Below are 22,137 nucleotides of genomic sequence, written 5' to 3'. Positions count from 1 at the left end.
ATCTGAAGTGACACTCATACTAATACAATAAGAAAAAAAAGTATTCTGTGTGTGTGTGTCTGTGTATGTGTGTGTGTGTGTGTGTTCATGAGCATGCACATGCATATGCCCATATGGCATTTTTGACAAACAATGTCTACTGTTGCACTTCAATCCAAGCTCAAGACTTCATTTCTTGAACCACTGAGCACGTATAAAGTGCATGTATATGGTTACGGTTTGTAACGGTTGCTCACTATACCTCACCATATTAGAGAAGGATATCTTTATTGTTGTCTCTGCGAAATGACACATTGAGTCTCACTCTGTACTGCACTTTATTTAGGATGCTGTCAAACATCCTCATCTGAAATGATCTCATCAGAGAGACGCCACATGTCTCTGTCTGACACTTCCTTGTGTGTTTTAATTTGTGATTGAATAAACTGTATTTTAGGAATGCTTGTATAAATCAGTGAACCGAAGAAAACCGCAAGCAAGTGCTTGTTTCGAATACGTGTGCACCATAAAACTAATGCCTTGCTCCATAGCTGTTTAACTGACATGGCCTCTACTATCCTGATAATAAAAGACGATGCAGTCTGCCATTTTTCTTTACCTAGAAAGGTTCATTTTGCTCTGTTATCAACACTAGATATGGCTCTTGTGTTCGGCCTTCATATTCCTAAATTTAAACGGAATGAAACTTTAATAATCAGTCTGGAGAAATTGATTTGAATAATCTTATAGAAACAAAAGAAATTAATAAATAAATGAACCCCTTAAAAAAGTCAGACATGTAAAGTTGTACAAGCAAATGTAGAATGATGTCTGCAGAATGATGTCTTATGTCTTTTCAAAGTGAACAGCATTCATATTTTAATTATCTCTCTTTTTGGCCGGGAACAAAGAGCTGGGAATGTTATCTGTGTAACAACGATGTACAACGATGTAACAGAGAACAAGAGACCGTCTTTTGTTAAGAATTGAAATTCCCACCTGTTCCCTAGATATTAAAAATATTGTATTCTTCATATATTCCTAGATGTTTCAAGTAACAGCATACATACAGTATGTGGGTGTTTTTAATGAAAGATCAAAGAAACAGAGGAGGGCCACAAAAGAAGCTGTCAAACTCATAACTTTGTCTCTATAGTACATAGAGCCAGTTAATTAAGCACCTCAGCAGCAGCACGTTGTTTTGAATGAATCTGTCCTCAGTATTGTGAAAAAAACGTGTCAGTTTATTTACATCTTTTCTCTTTCAATCTGTCTCTCTTCGTTTCTTCATCAGAGTGTAACTCTCACTCGCTGTTCTTTTTTCCCACCGTTGCATGGACTCCCTGCTCATCCAGCCAATTTAAACTGATTCCTCTGCCATCATCTTGTCACCTCGAGTCTCATCTGACAGCTTTATGTGAGTTAGCCTACAAGTTTTAGTGTCACAGTTGATACTAAAACTGCAAGCTATGTTTTGCCATCGGCTGCTTACATTTGTTTCTGTGCAGATGAAAAATTGATCTGACTTTTGATTGTTTAGAAAGAATATCATTTTTAGAAGTCGAAGAAAGTAAACAGCTTGCAGAGTTTGTTTTCATACAATGAAATAATTTGGCCAAAGCCCAATGCTTTATAGTGTTAGTTTAGCTGCAGCCATGCTAGCGGCTCTCTGAGGCTATGCTGAGGCAAAATCACCTCTATTAATTGAATTATTATACAACGACAATCAACAAGAATAAAATTGTGTGTGCAGTGAAAAAATCATGGGACTCTCCCAGTTAATGTAATGGTGAGGTTTATGTCCTGACCACCAGTCTTGACTGTTTCAACTTTTGTCTCAGAGAAATCCAGTTTTGTCCATCAATTCGGGACAGTGGACAGGTCTAAACCAAGCGGCAGCCTCCGCTGCTGAGAACGCTGAAGTGCCGAAAACTGCAGTTCATTTAATGGCCACCTGAGGCTGGCTCCAAAAGCGAGTCAATCGCTGTAGACCCCCACGTTAAAATGCCCAACTTCATAGCCAAAATAATAATACGTACCTCACCAGTTAGTCACCAGTTAGGTCACTTTGAGATACAGTTGGGCGCCGTCACAGGTTGCTTGCCGCTGTCTGCTCTGCATGTGTAATCTGGGCCCTCCTCAGCTCCACCGATGATCCACCTCTTTGCCCATTTTTGGTTAAGCCAAGAGTTGGGCTGTGTCGTCAGTGCCAAGACGGCAACGAATAAATTGTCTAAGTATAACAAAACGCATGAGCCTCAGCCGCTGATTAGCTACAGTTTTCTCAGCAATATAATCTTTAGATCTCACCCACTATTAGCGCTGCACGTAACAGAATTGTAAGCTTGGTGATTGGGTGTTTTACTGAAAGGCACCTTGGGAGTCGTAGTTCTTCTTTTCTAGTCATGGAACAAGATATGTTTACAGTCTGCAGTCATCTCCTTGTACTGAGGATTTACCCGGGAGAGTTTCATGCCGATCCAAGCGGTGGATGTGCTCCAACTGTGAATCACGTACATTAACTAACTATGGGAAAACGAATTGGATCTTTACTCCCACTTTGCAACTCTATGACGATGCTAACATGTTGATGTTCAGTATGTAATGTTTACCATATTCATCATCCTAGTTTAGCATGTTAACGTTTTCTAATAAGCCTCAAACACAAAGACAGCGAAGGCTGATGAAACCGTCATTAGGTATTTGATCATAAAACCAAGTTTTGAACAAACTGATTTTGACCTGATGATGGCGCCGAATGACAAGTCAGGGGATCAGCTAACTCATTGGGATTCATCCTCTGAGAACCATGCATGTCGGTACCAAAGTGGTTGAATGAAGAAAATTCCTTGTGGTGAATTTATGTGCCAGATATCATAACACAACAACAGAATGAAAAGGATACGATATTTGTGAGACCTCACTTTCCCTCTCCTCTGTTTCCCCTCAAACACCACTTCCACGCGCTCCTCTAACAGCACAGTTCTCCAGCAAGAAGAATGTCCACTCTGCACTTATGTGAGCTGATATGGTGGTGCAATGGTTTTTATAGGTCCAATAATGCTGTGGCTTAATAAGTGTAATCTGCCCGCTAGCCCAAAGGTTAGAGTCCGGCAATATATCAGTGTCCCACCACTATATTGCTGATCTGTAATTGCCTTGCTGGTGGCTTAATTGTTGAGGTGTACGTGGAGATCATTTGGAAATGATCCATCACTTACTACTGTAATAATGAGTTTCCAATGGTTGGCTGGGCTGAAGCAGCCTCCCTATCTCCCCACAGAGGGAGTTGTTGAACCAGAGCGCTGCACTGTGTGGTGAGGCGCAGCAGAGTGGAATCGTAAGAGTGAGACTGTGTGTATGTGTGTGTGAAGGGGATTGTAGGTTGGGTTTGTTTGTGTGTGTGTGTGTGTGTGTGAGCATTACTCACTGCACCACTCTTAATCAAACCATTTCTATCCCCTTACGTCCTCCAATTTGTAAGTACAAACCCACATTGCATAGAAATCAGGGCATAGCCCGTTCTTAATCCATGACGCTGCATCACTTTATATCACTTTGAGAAGAGGTTGAACTCCCTCTATTCTCGCTCCACTTTCTGCCTCTTTCTGCTGTGAACTGTCAAATAAAGCCTAAGTGCCACAAAGGGACAGCCACTTTAAGCATCCTGCCTCCAGGATGCAGCTTAAGATCATTTCTCAGACGATGCTGGCCCAAACTGACATTTACCCAGTGGACTCCAGTGGCACTCCAGTTTGCAATTTTCATGTTTTAAAAGCAGATTGCATAATCAACTGCATGTTGACTATGCAATCTGCTTTGCCATTAAAGAAGCATCGCCAAAGAATTAAATACACTCGGAGAGCAAAAGTCACAAGCTGCAGTTTTTGAAAGCATTTATTAGCATAACAATTTCTGTAAGGGAACAAGCCTGCTGTCGCCACACGGCGCCGCAAACGACGCAGCAGGTAATTTGGGTGGTTTGAGCTGAACTTGAAATTTCTGTAATGCCGATTGATGAGTGGGAAAGAAAAACACTCTTTTCTCCTGCTGGAACTTCATAACGTGACAGTTATTGATGGATGGGATGTCAGGGGGGAAAATGACAAGAAAAGCTGAGGGGCGCTTCATAGTAGTTGCTGCTGTCAATGTGAAATATCGCTGGAGACTGCATTTCCAAAAAGCTCTGTATGTGAGCATTTACAATATTAAGTAGGAAGGTTGTCTGGTGTCTGACAGAAGGATTTTACATTAGCTGGATGCTTCCACTGTCCCAACTGCAAAAATATATAATGAATCACCTCTTTTATTTCATTAAGCAATGCGCAGTATCTGCAGCCGTCACTGTAAATAATGTGCCAAGAGGCAATAGCCTAAAATAATAGGGTATATTTTCCTATCAATGTTTTTACCTTGACTTCTGAATATACTGTATATATATATATCTATACACAGTATTATGTCAGCACTGTTGCTGTCTCTAGTATGAGAGCCGTGTGGATGCACTACATATGCCCTTAATTCCTTATAGAGAACCTTTAAAGCAATAGAACAGTAATTTTATCATTTCTTTTTAAGTTAAACATATTAAATGATTAATAACCCCACATGTAACGCAGTAAATTTGGCTCTGTAAGATTATTTTCTTTCCAATATTATTTTCTGTTTGCTAAACAATGTGTCTGTCAGAGTAATGTCACAGAGACTTGTTTCTTTTTGGCTCGGTCAGACAAACAACACTTCATTATGGAGAAGTAGAAGTTTGACAGTACTGAGTAAGTGAAACAACACAAACCAGAGTGTTACTTGAGTTAAAACTAGCTCAACTAGAACACAGTGGTAGAAGATAACTTGTTGATGAATGCTAAGCAGACAACTCTTATGTGAAATGAAAGAGGTGACTGGAGGACCTGTGCATCAGGAGTTAATCCCTTTGGCAGTGCCGTGGCTAGGTTTTGAGATTCTTTGGAATGGCCCATATTTTGTAGAGTCCTTTGCGAAGGAGATGGTGAGCCAACCTTGAACCTGATCACCACCTCCTAAGATGACTTATTGCCCCGAGGAGCAGAACACCCACTCCTTTATTATCATCATTTATTACTTCAGTACACCAGTGTGGTCCGGTAAAGTTAACATCGTTGTGTTTGACTATTTGACAAACCTAAGGGAACTTCGGAACTGAAACTATCCTGATACTGCCCAAACTAGGTCAACTTACAACTAAAGAACATAGATGAACTTAAAGGAATGGACCAAGGAACATTTCCCATTGCAAGTGACATGTATTCAGTAACCAGCGTCATGGGGTTTATGTGTTCAAACTGTGAAGCACTGTTAAACAATTATTGTTGTATCTAATGCTTTGCTGGAAGTATGGTTAATTAATACTGGAACGCTGGTTTAGAGGAAACTTTTATATTTTTTGTTTTCAAGATGTTTTCCAATATATTTAAATTTATTATTTATTCTACATACTTGCTGTTCTTAAATATATATTGAGCACTCTGCGAAGCTTATGTCATTTAAACTTATATTAAACAATTCAAAATAAAGGGTATATACTGTACATGCTTTATAGGATGAAATACACTATGAATGTATTTAACCCATTTTCTACATTATATAAATAATATAATATATTAGAATTTCCTATATTCTTTTAATTTCATGTCACTTTATGATGTGTTAGTAGGTGGAAATAAAAATAATACCAGTACAGGTTGTTAAACCCCTCCCCCCTCACATAAAACCTTTACTTTAGAGTGTTGACCCTTTTACAATTCATCTTTATTTGGCCCACTGTGTAATTTCGACACCACAGTTACGCTCCGGTCAAGCCACTCATCTCTCTGTACAATTTAAATGTCTCATTTCTCCACTGAAAAACTGTAGCTATCACACGAGTGATTTATATCTCCTCGTGTGTGTTTTTCCTTCTCCGTCCTCCGACTTGTCTGGCAGGCTGAAATTGCTTTATTATTCCCCCAGAGTCTGTCAAATCCCCCAGCAGCTACAAACTCATCACCTATCACTGGCTCTTTGTCTGAGAGGAAATAAAGTGTCGAGATTTCCTGGGTGACAGATTTGTGCAATCGTCCTTCGTCCAGGCTTGGGAAACAACTCAGTGGACGCAGGAGGAGAACAGAGGAGAAGAGGCAGGAGAGGGAAGGGCGATGAGAGATGGTGGCAGCTCAGTCCGCCTTTTAAAGTGAAAATTGAGTTTCTTTGAAGTGGAGCTCCTAAGGTAGTGAGGGTCCAAGACCTTTCCTTATGAAACCTCAAAAAGAGAAAGTCACCCTTTCCGGTCCTTGCCACAATCCAGTGCGTTATCCTGAACCGAGTGACAAAAAAGACAGCAGCATTCACACTGATGGCTCCCTCAGCAATTCTGGGTGATCTCCAGCAGTGCAGATCATTTTTTATGTTGCTTTAGACCAGGGGTGCCCACACTTTTTCAGCTTGCGAGCTACTTTTAAAATGACCAAGTCAAAATGATCTACCTACATTAAAAATGTTGAATATCTATTTATTTATATACTGTATATATCTATATATATATAGATATATATATCTATATATCTATATATATACTGAGTGTACTTTATATTTACAATATATGTTGGTGTACCTTGCATAACTGCATGAACCCTTATGGCACAATACAATTCTGTACATCTTTGGTCATTACCTTACTCTGATGACTTGCACTGAATGGGATTGGCCAGAGTTGCATAGTCCTGACAGTAGCTGCTGGTAGCCCACCTCAAGCAGACTTCAAATGATCATCAGTCATGGTGGAACGGTGTTTGGACTTAATGTTCTTCATGTGGGAAAAGGCTGACTCACATAAATATGTAGAGCCGAATAATGCAGTCAAAAAGGGATCACATGTCCTCATGTTTGGGTACTTTTCCTCTGTGAGAAAACTGTCCATGAGCCCTGGACTTCAGCTGAATGTCAGCTTGCAGTGTCAAAATCTCATCCTCCACTCCAGATGAGTTCAGGAGAAACAGCGTTGCAATTTTTGATGCGAGTGAATCAACCTCAATATCTTCCCGAAATGTGCTGCACATAAGTGTAGCAACTGGCTCGAGTAAAGCAAAGTCTTGAAAGCGTTTGTCAAACTCTGACAGACACTTGTCAATCTGCTCTGTGTAGCGCGCACTGTCAAGTTACGCGCACGCCTTCCGTTGAGTCTCCAGTTCTGACGCGAGGTTTTGGAAGTTTCCCAAATCATGGCGCTGCAGCTTTAGCTTCTTTAGTAGAAATAAATTGGAAGGCTAACTAATTAGCTTGCAGGAGTTTTGCAGTAGCTCGCCACGTGTGACACACGGGTCATACGTGGTGACCCGTGTGTTAGAAAATCAAGTGGCAAATGCCATGCGGACATCTAATTTTTTTTGAATGGCATGCGATCTACCCGCACTACCTCCGCGATCGACGTATTGGGCAATATAAGCTAATATAAGCCTGCCGCTTAGTTTATGTTCGGTTCAAGTGACACCATTTTAGTCTAGAGTGGAGCAGGATTGAGTCCTAAAACCTGGAAATGAGTCAGCATTGTCTCAAAGTCAATGTGCTTTTTTGAATGTGTTAGTGGTGCCTGAAATCAGACCTGTGGCGATCAACAAGCTGAAGAGAATGTAACGTTTAGTTATACGAAATAAAAATAGACTAAATACCCCTCTGGTTAATTGAGAAGCTTTTAAGTGTCTTGAAAAAGGCAGTTGCTGTTTTTGAGACTACAAAACGTCATTACAGCGACTCGTCCGCCTTCACAGCCTCAGCGACCGTGGTGTAGTTTGTTTATGGCCTAAAGTTTGCTTTTTATTTCTGCTGATTGCATTCACAACTTCAGAAACTCTCTTCTTCAATTTCTAAAAATTGCAATTTTGCAAATGTTATGTGCAGAAACCATTTTTACACTTTCTTTCTACGGATTTACATGTAGGCAGATTTTTTAAAAGAGCCAACCTAGATGGTTACCCCAGCTTCCAGTCGTTATGCTAAGCTAGGCTAATAGTCTCATTTATCTTGCTTCATATTTAGCATACAGAAATGAGAGTGGTGTTGTTTTTTTCAGCTAACTATTGGCAAAAAAGCATATGCGCATATTTCCCAAAATGTCAAACTATAACTTTAAAGGGTTGCTTTCCACACATTTACATAATTACCACTAGTAATGTCCAGATTTTCAGATATCCTTGAGTGAGATTTCTGACATCAAGCCCAATACAGGTGGTGTGATTTTGTCACTTGATGGTGTACAGAGCATCAAAAGTAAAAAAGCATTTCCACTGAGAAAATACTGTTTGTTTGTAATTTGTGAACTGACCCTTTAATCTCTTTACAGGTACGTAATGCAACACATGCTAGTGTTGTACATGGTTATCAAGTGAGCATTAATTACAGACCTCACTGAAAATTAATCGACAAGTGGTATTTGCGGCAGAGCTCACCATTGACCCCGGTGATGAATGCAGTCTGATATCTTTCATAGCTAGAGGTTAAACTCTGCACTCTTCCATTAAGGGTTGCAGAACACTGGGACACTTTGAATGGCTGTAATCAACCTGGCATTTATTTTGCACCCCTGCCAGGCAAAACTATTGTCCATAAATATCACATCACAAGGGAAACTTTGTCTGACTGATGACAGACGAAGAGCATGAACATTTCAGCCACGGCCAACTTTTCCTCAGCTTGTTGACGGTTCACATACGTATCTGCCGATTCTCAGTGGGCGCTCAGGCTGTAGGAAATGAGTGTGGTTCAAAAAGACATTACAGAGAAACTCAAGGGCCAAAGCGTGCATTCTCACAGTAGAGAAAGTGTGCAGCCTTTAGCCAACAAAAAGTTAATCAAAATGTCAAGGATTCCCTTTAAAATCGCATCCTGGGGTATTTAAGGGTACTAAGCATCCAGTGGAAACAAATCCTTGTAAGCAAATTGGGGGATTGGCATTGATTCCCTCCCAAAGCTCAGAGATATTATCCATGCTTAAAAACGTAAGTGTTTCTCACCTCCTCACTCATGACCGACAGCCTCTCTGCTCTCCTCTGGATACAGAAAAACATGTGTTCCTTCTGCAGACCTATCAGTGTATCTACAGCCAGAGGATCAGTCACTGTCAATGGTGATCAGCGCTGGAACAAACACTAATTCATTATCAATAATGTTTCTAGTTTTGGTTCTAGAGAAGCCGATGTGCAGCAAATAAAAGTTCTGCTTTCACAAAATAAACTCTGTTCTTACCCAGAGGAGTAGATAAAGTAAACTTGAAGACTTTCGAAGAATTTCATTATTCCTGCCTTGTGATTATTTTTCTTGTCATGTATTCAAAGATTGATTCATCAGCTGTGTTGTATTTTTTTTTCTTGTTTGAATGATATTTTATTGTAATTCATTGTGCTTTGTCATACACCATCTGTCCCTCATCTATATAGCCAACTATTGTATATTGTTTTTAATTGTTCACCTTATCACGCATCACTTTGTGTAGGCTGATAATGTATATCTGATGAAGGCCATACAATGACACAATCCCTGTAGTTAAATCTTAAAGAAAATCTAAACAACTTTCTGGCTTTGCTCTGTAGACTTTCATGCAATAGTTTCAGATTTTCTTTATTTTCTGTCTGGTTTTGTGGATTTCGAGCTAGTCATAGTTAAATAATAGTGCTTACATTTATAAAACGTTTCTACAGAAAAACCTTTGGAGTTATTTTATTATTATTTAATTTGGAGTGAGGGTCGGTAAAGTCCGTGCATTCTCTGAGTAGGCCCTCTGTGACATCACAGGGGTCGGGGTCATCACTCCTTAACCCGCAGGAATATTTGTTTTAAATCTAAGCAGCAAAACTTACCATTTCAAGGCATTCCTAGATTAAAAAAGTCAAGTCGATCATCATGGTGAATGATGAATAATGGCTGATCAACATACTCACTCATAATCTGATAATCACCCGGAGTTCACTTAAAAAGTTGAAAACAACCTTAAATTGTTGCATCCCGCTAAACGGGCACACAGAAGCTATCCTTCCGCTATCCTTCCTCTCGCTTTGCCAAGTCTGTCACTCTGTCAATCTCTTTATACATCTACGGTCAGGTGCAGTTTCTGACTCTATTCACCATGAATGTCAGTAGTGCACTTGAGTTGTAGCCTCGGGCTGATTTGACCATTGAGATGCAAGTGATGGCTGGCTTGACTGCAGTGCAGCACTTTGGGCCCTCATGTTGGTTGTATTAACGTAACCGCTACCGTTACCTTTAGCCATGTCTAGCTCTGCTTTTCCTGGCAATGTGTGTGTTTCCATAATTTAATGAATGTTTAGTGTTTACCAGAGCCTACTTTGCATTTAGTATGTGAGGGTGCAGGTCGTATCCCCTCCAACATTTTCTGCTTTCTCTGCTTTGTTTTTCTTAATAAGGATATAATGTCACTTAACTCAGACTACAACCATAAAAGTGAAAACTTCACGCTATTCCATTATTGGCACCGCCTTGCTCAAAGTTGCAAGTGAGCTGAGCTGATAGAAGGTGAAGTTAAAACACCGCAGCGTGTCAGACAGAATCAACATTAGCGTGAAACCTGCTGTTTTTGATAGCCATAGTGACACTAACTTTTTATTCACTTGACTCAGATTCTAAAAACTGGCAGCTCGCAAAAACTACGCTGGACACTACACCGGATACTACGTACTCTAAGGCGTGCATTTGAAGAAGTGCACAGCTGAATTTGCATTTTTGAGCAGGTGTAATAGAAGAAAGGACATTTTTAGGTGGTGGCAGTAAACAAGACAACTGCAATTAGAACAGGATGAGAGACCTAATACCACACTGATTAATCTTATTAAAGGCTTTAAAAAGCATACCCCGATATTTAGAGAAGTGCTTCCCTGTATTGCGCTCGTCTTTCCTTGAAAGGATCACCAACTCGTGTTAATCACACTGACGTGAGAAGCCAGTGGCAGCTTGTTAAGCCTCTCTGATTGTTGTCCTCCGGAGCCCTTCGCCTATCTCCCCCTCGACGACGATGACGCTGCCCGGCATCACACCAGCTCCATTATCCATGAAATATTCTCCCACACGCGCCCTCTGATGATGCGTTATGTTGGGAATTACTCTCTGGTTGTGCGTTTCAGTTGCACATTAAGATCTGGGGGTGTAAGGGGGTGGGCTTTTTATTTTCACCTTGCCCGTCGTTTTTGTCTTTAATTAGGTTTATGGTCTGTTTCCCTCTCCTTCTCCGGAGGAGATTGGTGTGCCACTGGTCACGGTTGCCATGACAACAACAGGGACACCGGCAAGTGATGTAAAGTTAGCTTTTTATGGTATAGATTGGTCCCATTCTTCTATTTACACTGGCTAAAGGATTTTAAGCGCTCGGGGTCCTCAACAATTTAAACACAGGCCCAGAGTACGTTGTGCTTTGTAAAATGCAGTGGGATGTGATGTGAATGGCATTTGTAGAAATGTGAAGTGAGCCAGCTTTTTGTTATTCAGCACCAGCACCGCACCGCGATAGCAAAACTCCAGCCTCATCTTTAATTCATGATTTACCACTTCACAAAAAAAAAAAATTCAGCTTCTCCAAAATAATCCAGTTCTACAAAATACATGCATGTGTGCTCCAACTAAATCTGCCTCCCTGTTTGAATCAAGATATTGCTTAAAGAAAAGAAAGGGAGTGAAGTTGCAAACTGCCGTCAGGTGACAGCAGGTTTTTCATCAAAGGGAAGAAAATAACGCCGGTGGCAATCACGCAAGGAGCCCCTCTGGAGACTGTAGGTGGTTGTCTGTGCTGACACAGGAACTTTACAGTCCATTCATCCTCTGGTTGTTCGGGCGCCTGCCCAGCTCTGCATAACAGGACCACCAGGCAGGGCTGCTTTATCGCTGGAACACACGAAGACACCAACACCTTGTGGGCCGCTGCGTCTCGGGAATAAACAGAAACACACTGCTGAGGTTCAACAAGCAACAGCAAACACACATGCCATCTCATACTCTCAGTACTGAACACAGTCAGCTCTGACTGAGGTCTGTCTGGACTCTAGCCAATAAACACTGACTGGGGCTAACTTGAGTCTTAATGAAAATCAAATGAAAACAATGTGTGGACGAAAGATGGTTAAAGGGATATTTTTCTGTCCTCCTAACACACACACACATATATTCAAACAGACACCGCTTGAGAAAACATACTGTTTGACAAGCTTTAGTGAGGTAAAAGGTTAAACTCTACATGTTCCTGTCTCATTTCCATCAATATTTGATAAGCATATCTATATATATATATATATATATATATATATATATATGTGTAGCAATACAGTCACTGTGGGAGATTTTTGGATCTCAATGCCAAACCGAAAATCAATGTAAAATAACTTTCATTGAAAGAATGGGAGGGTTCATCCAAGTGGCAACCACCACGACTGAGTGTTGAAGCCAAATGTGAAAGAAACTTAAAGCTACACTGACAGGGCTTGACATCAACCAAACTTAATTTGTCCGAAATGGAACATGTAATCCTATTAAGAAATACAAAAGTAAACAGGGGTTTTCTTATGGTAAATGGACTTGTACTTGTTTAGCATTTTTCTAGTCTTCTGACCACTCAAAGCGCTTTAACACTACATGTCATCATTCACCCATTCACACCCATTCATAGACTGATGGTGGCATACCTACCATGCAAGGTTTCACCTGCCCATAAGGCCAAAATTAACATTCATGCCCATTGATGTTGTCCTTGTTTTATTTGTAATTGCTGTGTATGTACATTGAGAGCAAAGTAAAAACCAGAGTCAGATTATTTGTATGCGTTCGCATACATGCCAATAAAGCTGATTCTGATTCACATACATCAGCGTACGGGAGCACATCAACATGGGCTAACGGAGCAAGGGTTCGAACCACCGATCCTCTGATTGAAGGACAACCTTGCTCTACCACTGATCCACAGTCGCAGTTATAGTTTCTTAACATACAAAACATCCATTGACAGAAACAGTAATTTTACCTGATCATGGTAAACCACACTTCATTCAAACTCGATAGAAACAAACTAAAACTCATCAAAACTGTCTGGGTTTGTTTTTGCACTGTTCCAACAATAACCAGCTCAGGTTGCTTTCCACAGAAGCTTGGAATCAGTATTTTAATGGTGTATTATAAGCTGCCTAGTGCTAGTTTTAGGAAGATAAACAGGTCATAAGTCCCTCTCTGATATTTATTAAATATTGCTGTGAAAACATCTCCTTTAAACAACTGTATTCATTAAAGTTTATCGCCCAAAAATATTTTTTAAAAGATTACATTTGAACACATCATGGTAAAGTTTACATAATGTAACTCAATGCAACCTCCATCAATGTCCAGCCAGCCAGGACTGTGCTGCCCCGACCGGCTGCTAACAGCTAACGTTAACTAGCTCTCCTCCTGGCGATTTCAACACAGATGTGTTGTTTTCAATGTAGCATTATTGGCGATCAGTAAATAGAAAAGCATTCATGCCCATCTCCTGATTGCAAGTTTTTGCTGAATATCGTTTGATAGCGATCAGCGGCCAGTCCCTAAAGATCGGATCAGACAGCTGCATGAGGTATTCCATTTGTCTGAACACAGAGTTTACAACAAGCGGGCAATCGTTAATGTTGAGCCCTGACTGATCGATATTTTACAATGGATCCTCTCACGATGAATGACGCTTATTGAGACACGGTCTACAAAGAAATATTACCCAACTCTGATGTTATTAGTAAATAAAAAGTCTGATAAACTCACAGAGCATTACCTGCCCAGTAGCAAGCAAAGCCATTAGAAGTTAGCAACTAGCTGTTGAACATAGGAAAGCATTTAGCAGCTAAAGTGATAGATATTCCCCTGAGTAGTTGGTGGAGACCAAAACAAAGCTAAAAGAATATATAGTAACATCTCTTAGGTAGCCAGAAACACAACTCAAAATGTTGCTTCACGTGCAATTGGCAACTGTTGAAGAGACTGGGCTCGTGTTTTGGTTAGCTTAGAATTAACCCTTCATATCTACATGGGGAGCAGGTCCTTTTCATGGAAATTAAATAAGATTGGTTGCAATCTGCAAAATCACTGCTAGAGGCCACTAAATCTGAAACACTACTCCTTTGCCATGCAATGCTATGCTATGGCTAACATGTAAGCAAACAACTCCCTATTTACACCTCCACCAGATGCAGACAAACATTAGCATTTATTTGGAACTGAAAGTAAGTCCAGTATTCACTTTCCTTTAGCTCTGTTTTGGTTTGGACGAATTCTTCTGGAAATATTTGTGTCTTTAGCTGCTAAATGCTCCACTATGTTCACCAGCTTGTTACTAGCTCTGTCTTTCTGCTGTTTGGTGCTGAACAGGTGAAAACATCTGCTGATAGAAAGTGGTTTGATGAGAGCGGTGGGAGTGAACCGAAACAAGTTACAGGCCATAAAACCAAAACAAGGAGCTGAAAGAGGTTAAAACGTCTAGAGAGTAACAGCAAAGTGGAGTGATGATTATCTGTGGGTTCGTCACAACACACAACCACTTTCTCATTACACAGTAATTTGAACCATTGTAATTACAATATGGACTACAATACTTTGGGCTGTGTTTGCTTCTATTGACATGCATCTCTACTGTGGTGGTTGCTGCCTCTTGTATCTCATCTCTCCTCAGCTCAACCCAGCCTCTGCTCTGCCAAATCTGAATTTTGGATGGGTGATACCAACTGGCAACAAATGTGGCAGAGGGGAACGAAGGAGATCAATCAGTAATGTGTGTTTCGAAGCCAAAATCTGGAATGCAATCCCTGTCGGTCAAGTCCGATTTGGAGGTCGTATCTTTGTTGAAACCATTGAAATGACATCTATTGCCAGGGATCTGGAACATATTACCTGTTTTGCTTCAGGAAATCAACTTGTTTAATGGGTTTCCGCTGTGTTTCCTGGCTATCAGGCCCATCTGATCCAAACTTTCAGCAAACTTCAGTTTGTCATGGAAGCTATCAAATACCTCATCATTAAAACCAGGTTCTTGTTCATGTGGAGCATTGCGAAAATATCAGATTCCTCTTAGCCCAGTGGATAAGAATTGCAGTGTTACAATGATGAAATGTGATCGTTTGGCTCAAATCAGGGGCTCTAACTCTCGTCTAAACTGCAGACGGAGAGCAGGGAGAGCGTGCGGCGTATTGTTTGCTTTGATGATCAAATTTCTCCTAGATATAGAAATGAATCTATCTCCAAAAGTAATTGAAAGTGAGCACGATGGTTTGAACCGTACCACCGGTCTCACTCTGCCACGCTAATAAGCTACAATTCAGCTTTGATGTGGAAGTGTGTCACCTCCTGAGGAGAGGAGCAGAGGGAGAGACTCTCCCCCTCTCCCTCGTTTTTTTTTCTTCTTTTTATCTCCTCCACTGACAGATATGATCAGTGTATCTGTGAGATGCCATCTGAAGTGAGATATAGACTCACACGAGTTATTCTGTACATCGAATTATTAATCACCAAAACAAGGAATCATCAGTAGCGCCCACAAACTGGAACAAAAGAAAGTGGCAGTTTCAACTGTGGCTAAAGGAGGGATATTCATAACTATTGATTGCAGATATGCCACATGGGACAAGCAGCTTTCATGACAAATTGCCAAGTATGAAGTGACGAACAATAAGATGGAGGCATAAAAGACATCACGGGACATTCATTTCTCATCCCTCAGTGTTCCTGTAATCTGACATCCCCGCCTGTCTGTCCTTCAACCTCAGCCCCTGCCTCCCTCCCTCCCTCCTCCCCCTTCTCATTAACACACCTTTTAACTGCGACATATAGATGACATTTAAATGTAAGTTACAGGCATTAATATTATAAACATGAGGGTTTTATGATGACTCGGTAATGAGGTGTTATAAATCCCGGGTCATGGTTCACGGTGGAGGCGGACACATAAACCGCAGAGAGCGCTTTAACGAGGATGCAACGCAGAGTCGCTCCACTCCGCTTTCCCACAGAGACAACATCTGAGATCCAGTGAAGCCACTACATTATGGATTTATGGGCTCACGATGCAGACAGACATATACTGTATGACATCATCTTATAACTCTAAGTCACAGATGAATAGATGGACGGCCAGACAGACACAGACAGACGGACAGATAGAAAGACAGACACAAAGACAGACAGATAGACAGATATATTGATAGAGATAGACAGATACAAAGACAGACAGACAGACAGACACAAAGACAGACAGACAGACAGACATAAAGACAGACAGACAGACAGACAGATGGATAGATAGCAATTTAGTACCTGAATGGATAAGTGGTGTCTGAAAGAATCGATAATAAGAAAAACAACAGCAATAAAGTACAGTTTGAATGATGCTTGTGCAAGAAAAGCCATTAAGCAGCCGATCAATAGTGGAGGACAAGCAGCCTGAGTATTAAACCGATCATGACATCAAGCTAAAGGCAGAGAAGGCCTCTGAAGACTTCCTTTTGGCAGCACTTTATTTCATCTGCAGCAGAGCCTTTTCATTAAGCACTGGACATAATAAATGATCCATTGATTCTCTCTCTCCTCCATGTCACTGTGTCTCGACCAATGTTTCCCCCGCCGTCAAAAACCAGCATTGTTCCTCAGCTTCATCTCAGAATTCTGACAGCAACAATCAGAAACAAACATTGATCTTGATTATAGTCCACTGTAAGCTCCGGGTATGAGGTGGGTTTCGTGTATTTTGTGGGCGACTGTCGCTCAGTGGAGAGCAAGGTCGTCAATCAGAGGATCGGCGGTTCGATCCCCGGCTGTGGATGTCGATGTGTCGATGTGTCCTTGGGCAAGACACCAAAATGGGCAGGTGATACCTTGCATGGTAGCCCCTGCCATCAGTGTATGAATGGGTGAATGATGACATATGTTAAAGACTAGAAAAGACTATACAAGTAGGCTACAGTCCATTTATCATTTTGTCTAATCACTATTTGTGTTTGATTTCAGCTAAAATACACAATTCAGATATCGCTTTCACGTGGAAATTTGGTAGAGAATAGGTGAGGGCATTGAGGTGAGAGGTGAAGGGGCAGAAGTGATGACGAGTGACTCGTCGAATCAGCGACTGCACTCTTTTACAGCTCTGCATGTCGGTGTATATTGCCTCGGTCTACCTCAAGACACAGCAGTGCACTTGTAATGAAACAGTTTACTGCTGGTGCAGAGCGAAGCGAGTCTTTCAAAATTTATTTTACCTGTAGGCCCTGTATAACAGCCACAAAAATGTAGACGTGACCTTAACTCACCTTATAGATTTCTGAGCCGACGTGCTAATGCCTTGGGTTTATCACTGAAGCTGAGGTGGGACTAGGAGGCAGCATCCACCACCACTGAAGGCAGTAGACTCCAAACATGCGCCAGAATATGTGAAATCAAGGCAATTAGCTTATCGACTCATTAATGTGAAGTTAGGTTGAAGGTTTGTTTTCTCTATGGATCAGTCTATGGACCATGACCCTTTTCTGCATTGAATATTTAATTAAAGATCAGGTGTAAATTACAGGTGCAAAGCGCAATGACTTCCTGGATGTTGTCCATTAAACTACAAATCCTAATTTTTACACTTTTTCTTTATTCATGTTGTATCTCAGCGAGATACAACATATTATATAGCGAGCTGTACAGGTGCTGGTAGAAAGACTTTGTTACCTTTAGACAGAACCAGGCTTGCTGTTTCCCCTCCTAAGCTAACTGGCAGCTAGCTGTAGCTTCATGAATAACAAAGACATTCTCAGCAAGGAAGGGAGTACCATTTGGCAAACATGATCGCTTACTTCATTAAGTGAGATATTTATATTTTAATAACTGAATGAAATAAGTTCTACAACAAGTTTTTCTCAACATAAATCATTGGGAATCTAAAAAGTGTAAATCCCATTAATTACAACTGATATACAAAACAATACAATTAGGAACTAACTGTTGTTTAGTCAAAAGCAAGACAACAAGGTAATCCCAAGTACATGTAAGTTAATTGAGAACATCGTGATATAGTATGTTAGATCATGATCATGACAAGTAATTAGTGACTCAGTCTGGCCTCATTCCCAGGTCGTCATATACCGCCATATAACGCTTTGTCACGCCCCTCAGCGTCTGATACCGACGCACCAGGCACCCTTTAGTGTCTGTATGAGACGAACCAGGTTTTCAATTACCAATTATATTATTAGAGGCTTAGAGCAAAGACGGAAGTCAGGTGATGTAGTAGAAAGAGCGACACCGTCAGTGACAATGTCCATGACAATGTCCATGACAATATCCACGGCAGAGTCTGTGACAATGTCCAAGACAACAACAATTGGCTTTATTTAACCCGAACTGAGTAGTTTGGTTGCCTGAACCCAAGGGCTTTAAAAAGCGACGCCAAGTGGTCCTGACCAAGGGTGTTTATGTTGGGAATGAGAACAGGTTGAATAATTATGATCTATATGTTATGATTCATAAAGCATGATCTATCATCAATACATTATCACAATTAGTATTTGATTCTGATAAGGTACTTAAAAACAGAAGAAAAACACTAGTTCCTTAACATACAGCGGCCCTCAGTAGCTGACATGTATTAATTCATGAATTAATGGTGCAATCTGGAGCAAAAAGTTTGGATATTAATTCACAACAGAGACAACAGATTTATTTAAAAAAAAAAACATTTGCCTCATCATATTCTGAGAACATATACATTATTCACATCCATATGTCATATTAATAGCTATGCACAGTGTTAGAATGGAGGAAGATATTAACCGAAACATTTGTAAGTAACGGGCACATAGCTTGATCTTAAACAATCATAAATGAAAGGCAATGTAAAAAGTTGACAGTTAGTTGGTGTATGGAGACGGTGTTAGCTAATGTGGCATAATGGATGAGTGAATGCTAATGTACACATGCTCTGAAACAATGATTCAATTGTTATTGTCGTCTCTGGCTTGTGTTACTCATGCATTGCAGCAATCATGCAAAGATGGACTTACTAATGGTTCAACAATAATAGTATGGAAAAACTTTCAAGCTTTGTATTAACACTGTTTGTGCATATTAAGATATAAAGATTAGTCATCAACTAGTCCCATTTAGCTCCTGATTCACAGATAATCAGGAACAAATAATCAAGAAAATATTCATTGTTATATTTAACGAATCACTAGGAAGTGGTTCATCAACACTGTTTCTTGGCTCAGATAATTGCATCATTATTCATATACTTCTTGACTTAGGGAAAATACTTGTTTGTTAATTAGAACTTAGCTCCTGATTTGCTGCTTCTCTGGTCAACGTTGTAATATTCTGTTTCTACTGACATGTAAGTGTCTAAGTAAAACGAATGATACCAGTTTGTCTCATAGGGCGCGGTGTGCGTCCATCTTTATTCTTTACGTATCTTACACTCACTGGCGCACAGCGCCGACGTCATCACAACATGACGGTTACCTGAACCGGAAGTATCCAAGATGCTACATCCCCCTTCTTTTGAAACAAAACATGGCTATAGCTACCAAATGAAATAGTAAACATTATGCATTTAAACATTTCAGAAAAACTGCATATAGGCAGCTACGTATGCCAAATCTGCAAGAACACTGTTACTGAAGGAAATATGAAAACAATTTTCTCATCAACAGTTCATGTCTAAACGGCATTTCAACTGTTTCAAACTTCAACACTTTATTTTCATGAACATATCCTTCAGTTCTTTTCCTGTTGGGAATCACAAGTCTAATATGTCTCTAGGCTTCACTATGCGGCCTGATCTGGTGGTAGTACAGTCTGGTGGCTGTTTGGGACCTGTATGACCTGCAGGGTCATGCTGTACTGTTTGAGACTCAGTGTCCTCAGGTTCCACCTGGTGGAAGTACCTGGCTTGTACCACTTTCACACATCTGCAGGAGGTGACGCCGGTTACGCCTGAGCATGTGACCTCCATCAGTGCGAATGTTGTAGGACTTCTGGGTACCTGCTGGCTCGACTACTGTTGCGGGTTCCCATGTCCCTGTTGGAAGCTGGAAACGGACCATAGCTCCTTCTGGTAGTGCCGGTAGTGTCCTAGCATTCCTGTCGTAGTATTGTTTTTGTCTCTGTTGGCACAGTTGCCTTTTGCTGTGAACTGCGCTGCGACAGACAAGTTCAGGTTGCAGTTGTTTTTCTGTGATTGGCAGGATTGAGCGCAGACGCCTGCTCATTAGCGGCTGCGCTGGTGACTTCAGTCCATCAACTGGTGTGTTCCTGTATTCCAGTAAACTGAGGTACGGGTCTGTCCGCTGTGCATGTGCTTTGTCCATGAGGGCTTTGACAGTCTGAACAGTCTTTTCAGCCAAACCGTTACTCTGCGGGTACAGCGGGCTGCTCGTGATATGCTCAAAGTCCCATGCGTGAGCAAAACTTCTGAACTCTTGTGAACTGTAACAGGGTCCATTGTCACTGATTACTGTCTGGGGTATTCCAAATCTGGCGAACATGGATTTCAGCTTTTGGATGACAGTTGCGGATGTGAGGTTGATGATTTTTTCTACCTCAAAGTACCTGCTATAATAGTCAACGACAACTATATAGTCAGTACTGTGCCAGGTGAACAAGTCTGTGGCTATCGTTTTCCAAGGTCGTTCCGGGATAGGATGCGAGAGCATCGGTTCTTTTGTATTGGAGCTGCGTCGCTCCAGGCAGATGCTACAAGATCCTACTAGTGCCTCTATCTGTTTGTACATTCCGGGCCAGAACAGTACATCTCTTGCAGTACACTCAATTGGCTTTCTGGCCAATTGAGTGTACTGATAACCAGCGGTTTGTGGTCTGACTCGACGATCACCTGTCGTCCGTACAGATATTGATGAAAACGTCTGCATCCAAAGAGCACTGCGTACAGCTCCTTTTCGATTTGAGCGTAATTTTCTTCAGTCTCATTTAGTGTCTTGGATGCATATGCGACTGGTTTCTCTCCCTGGAGCAAGACTGCTCCTAAGCCGCATTTTGATGCATCGACTTGTAGTTTCACATCTTTGGTGTGGTCGAAGTATGTGAACACTGGGCCGGGCTCCTGTATTAGCAGGTCTTTCATTTGCTGAAATGCAACATCTTGATTTGAGTCCCACGTGAATTCACTGTTCTCTTTCAGCAGTTGTCTGAGTGGGGCAATTGTCTCTGAAAGTCTGGGTGCAAACTTGGAGAGGTGGGTGACCATTCCCAGTATGGTCTCCAGCTCTGCTTTGTTGCGTGGGGGAGCCATTTCTTTAATTGCCCTGACCTTGTTAGGGTCGGGCTTGATGCCTTCTCGTGTCAGTCTATGTCCAAAATAGCTCACCTCAGAGATGCAGATGATGCTTTTGTCTTTGTTTAGCTTTATTCCTCTCTCTCTGGTTCTCTCCAGCATGGCGCGCAGGTTGGCATCGTGCTCCTCTTTGGTGCGGCCATACACCAAAATGTCATCTACGATGGCTGCGACACCCTGAAGCCCCTCGTAGGCCTCATCAACTCTCCTCTGAAACTCATCCTTTGCAGAAATGATTCCGAAAGGGAGCCTGTTGAACCGATATCTGCCGTAGATGGTGTTGAACGTGGTCAGCATGGATGATTCCTGGCTGAGTTTATCGTCCAATATCCAGATCTAGCGTCCAGTACACTGAAGTACTGTGCTCCGGCTAGTCTTGGTGTGACATCATCTAGAGTGGGAAGTGGATAGTGGGGTCTCTGGATAGCTTTGTTTAGGGGGCGGGGATCTAAACACACCCTAAGCTTTCCTGTTTTTGGCTTTTCCACTGCCACTAGTGCATTCACCCACTCAGTCGGCTCTGTTACCTTTTGGATTATATCCATTTTTTCCATTTCGTCAAGCTCATCTTTGAGTCAGTTGCGCAGGGCATATGGGATGCGGCGAGGTGGGCACACCACCGGTATTGCTGAGGGTTTAAGGCGAAAGGTGCATTCTCCAGGGAATAGTCCAATGCCTTTAAATACGTCAGCAAACTCTTCTGTGATGCTGGTGTGTGTTTTTGGCTGTGCATCAACCATGTGCACTAGCTTGACCAAGTTTAGGTCAAAACATGCTCTGACTACAGGCCTGTAAATGGAGTAACAAAGAAGGAT

Source organism: Anarrhichthys ocellatus, unplaced genomic scaffold (assembly GCF_004355925.1).
Source record: "Anarrhichthys ocellatus isolate YVR2014 unplaced genomic scaffold, GSC_Weel_1.0 scaffold66, whole genome shotgun sequence".
Taxonomy (NCBI): domain Eukaryota; kingdom Metazoa; phylum Chordata; class Actinopteri; order Perciformes; family Anarhichadidae; genus Anarrhichthys; species Anarrhichthys ocellatus.
Note: the sequence above shows the minus strand (reverse complement) of the source record.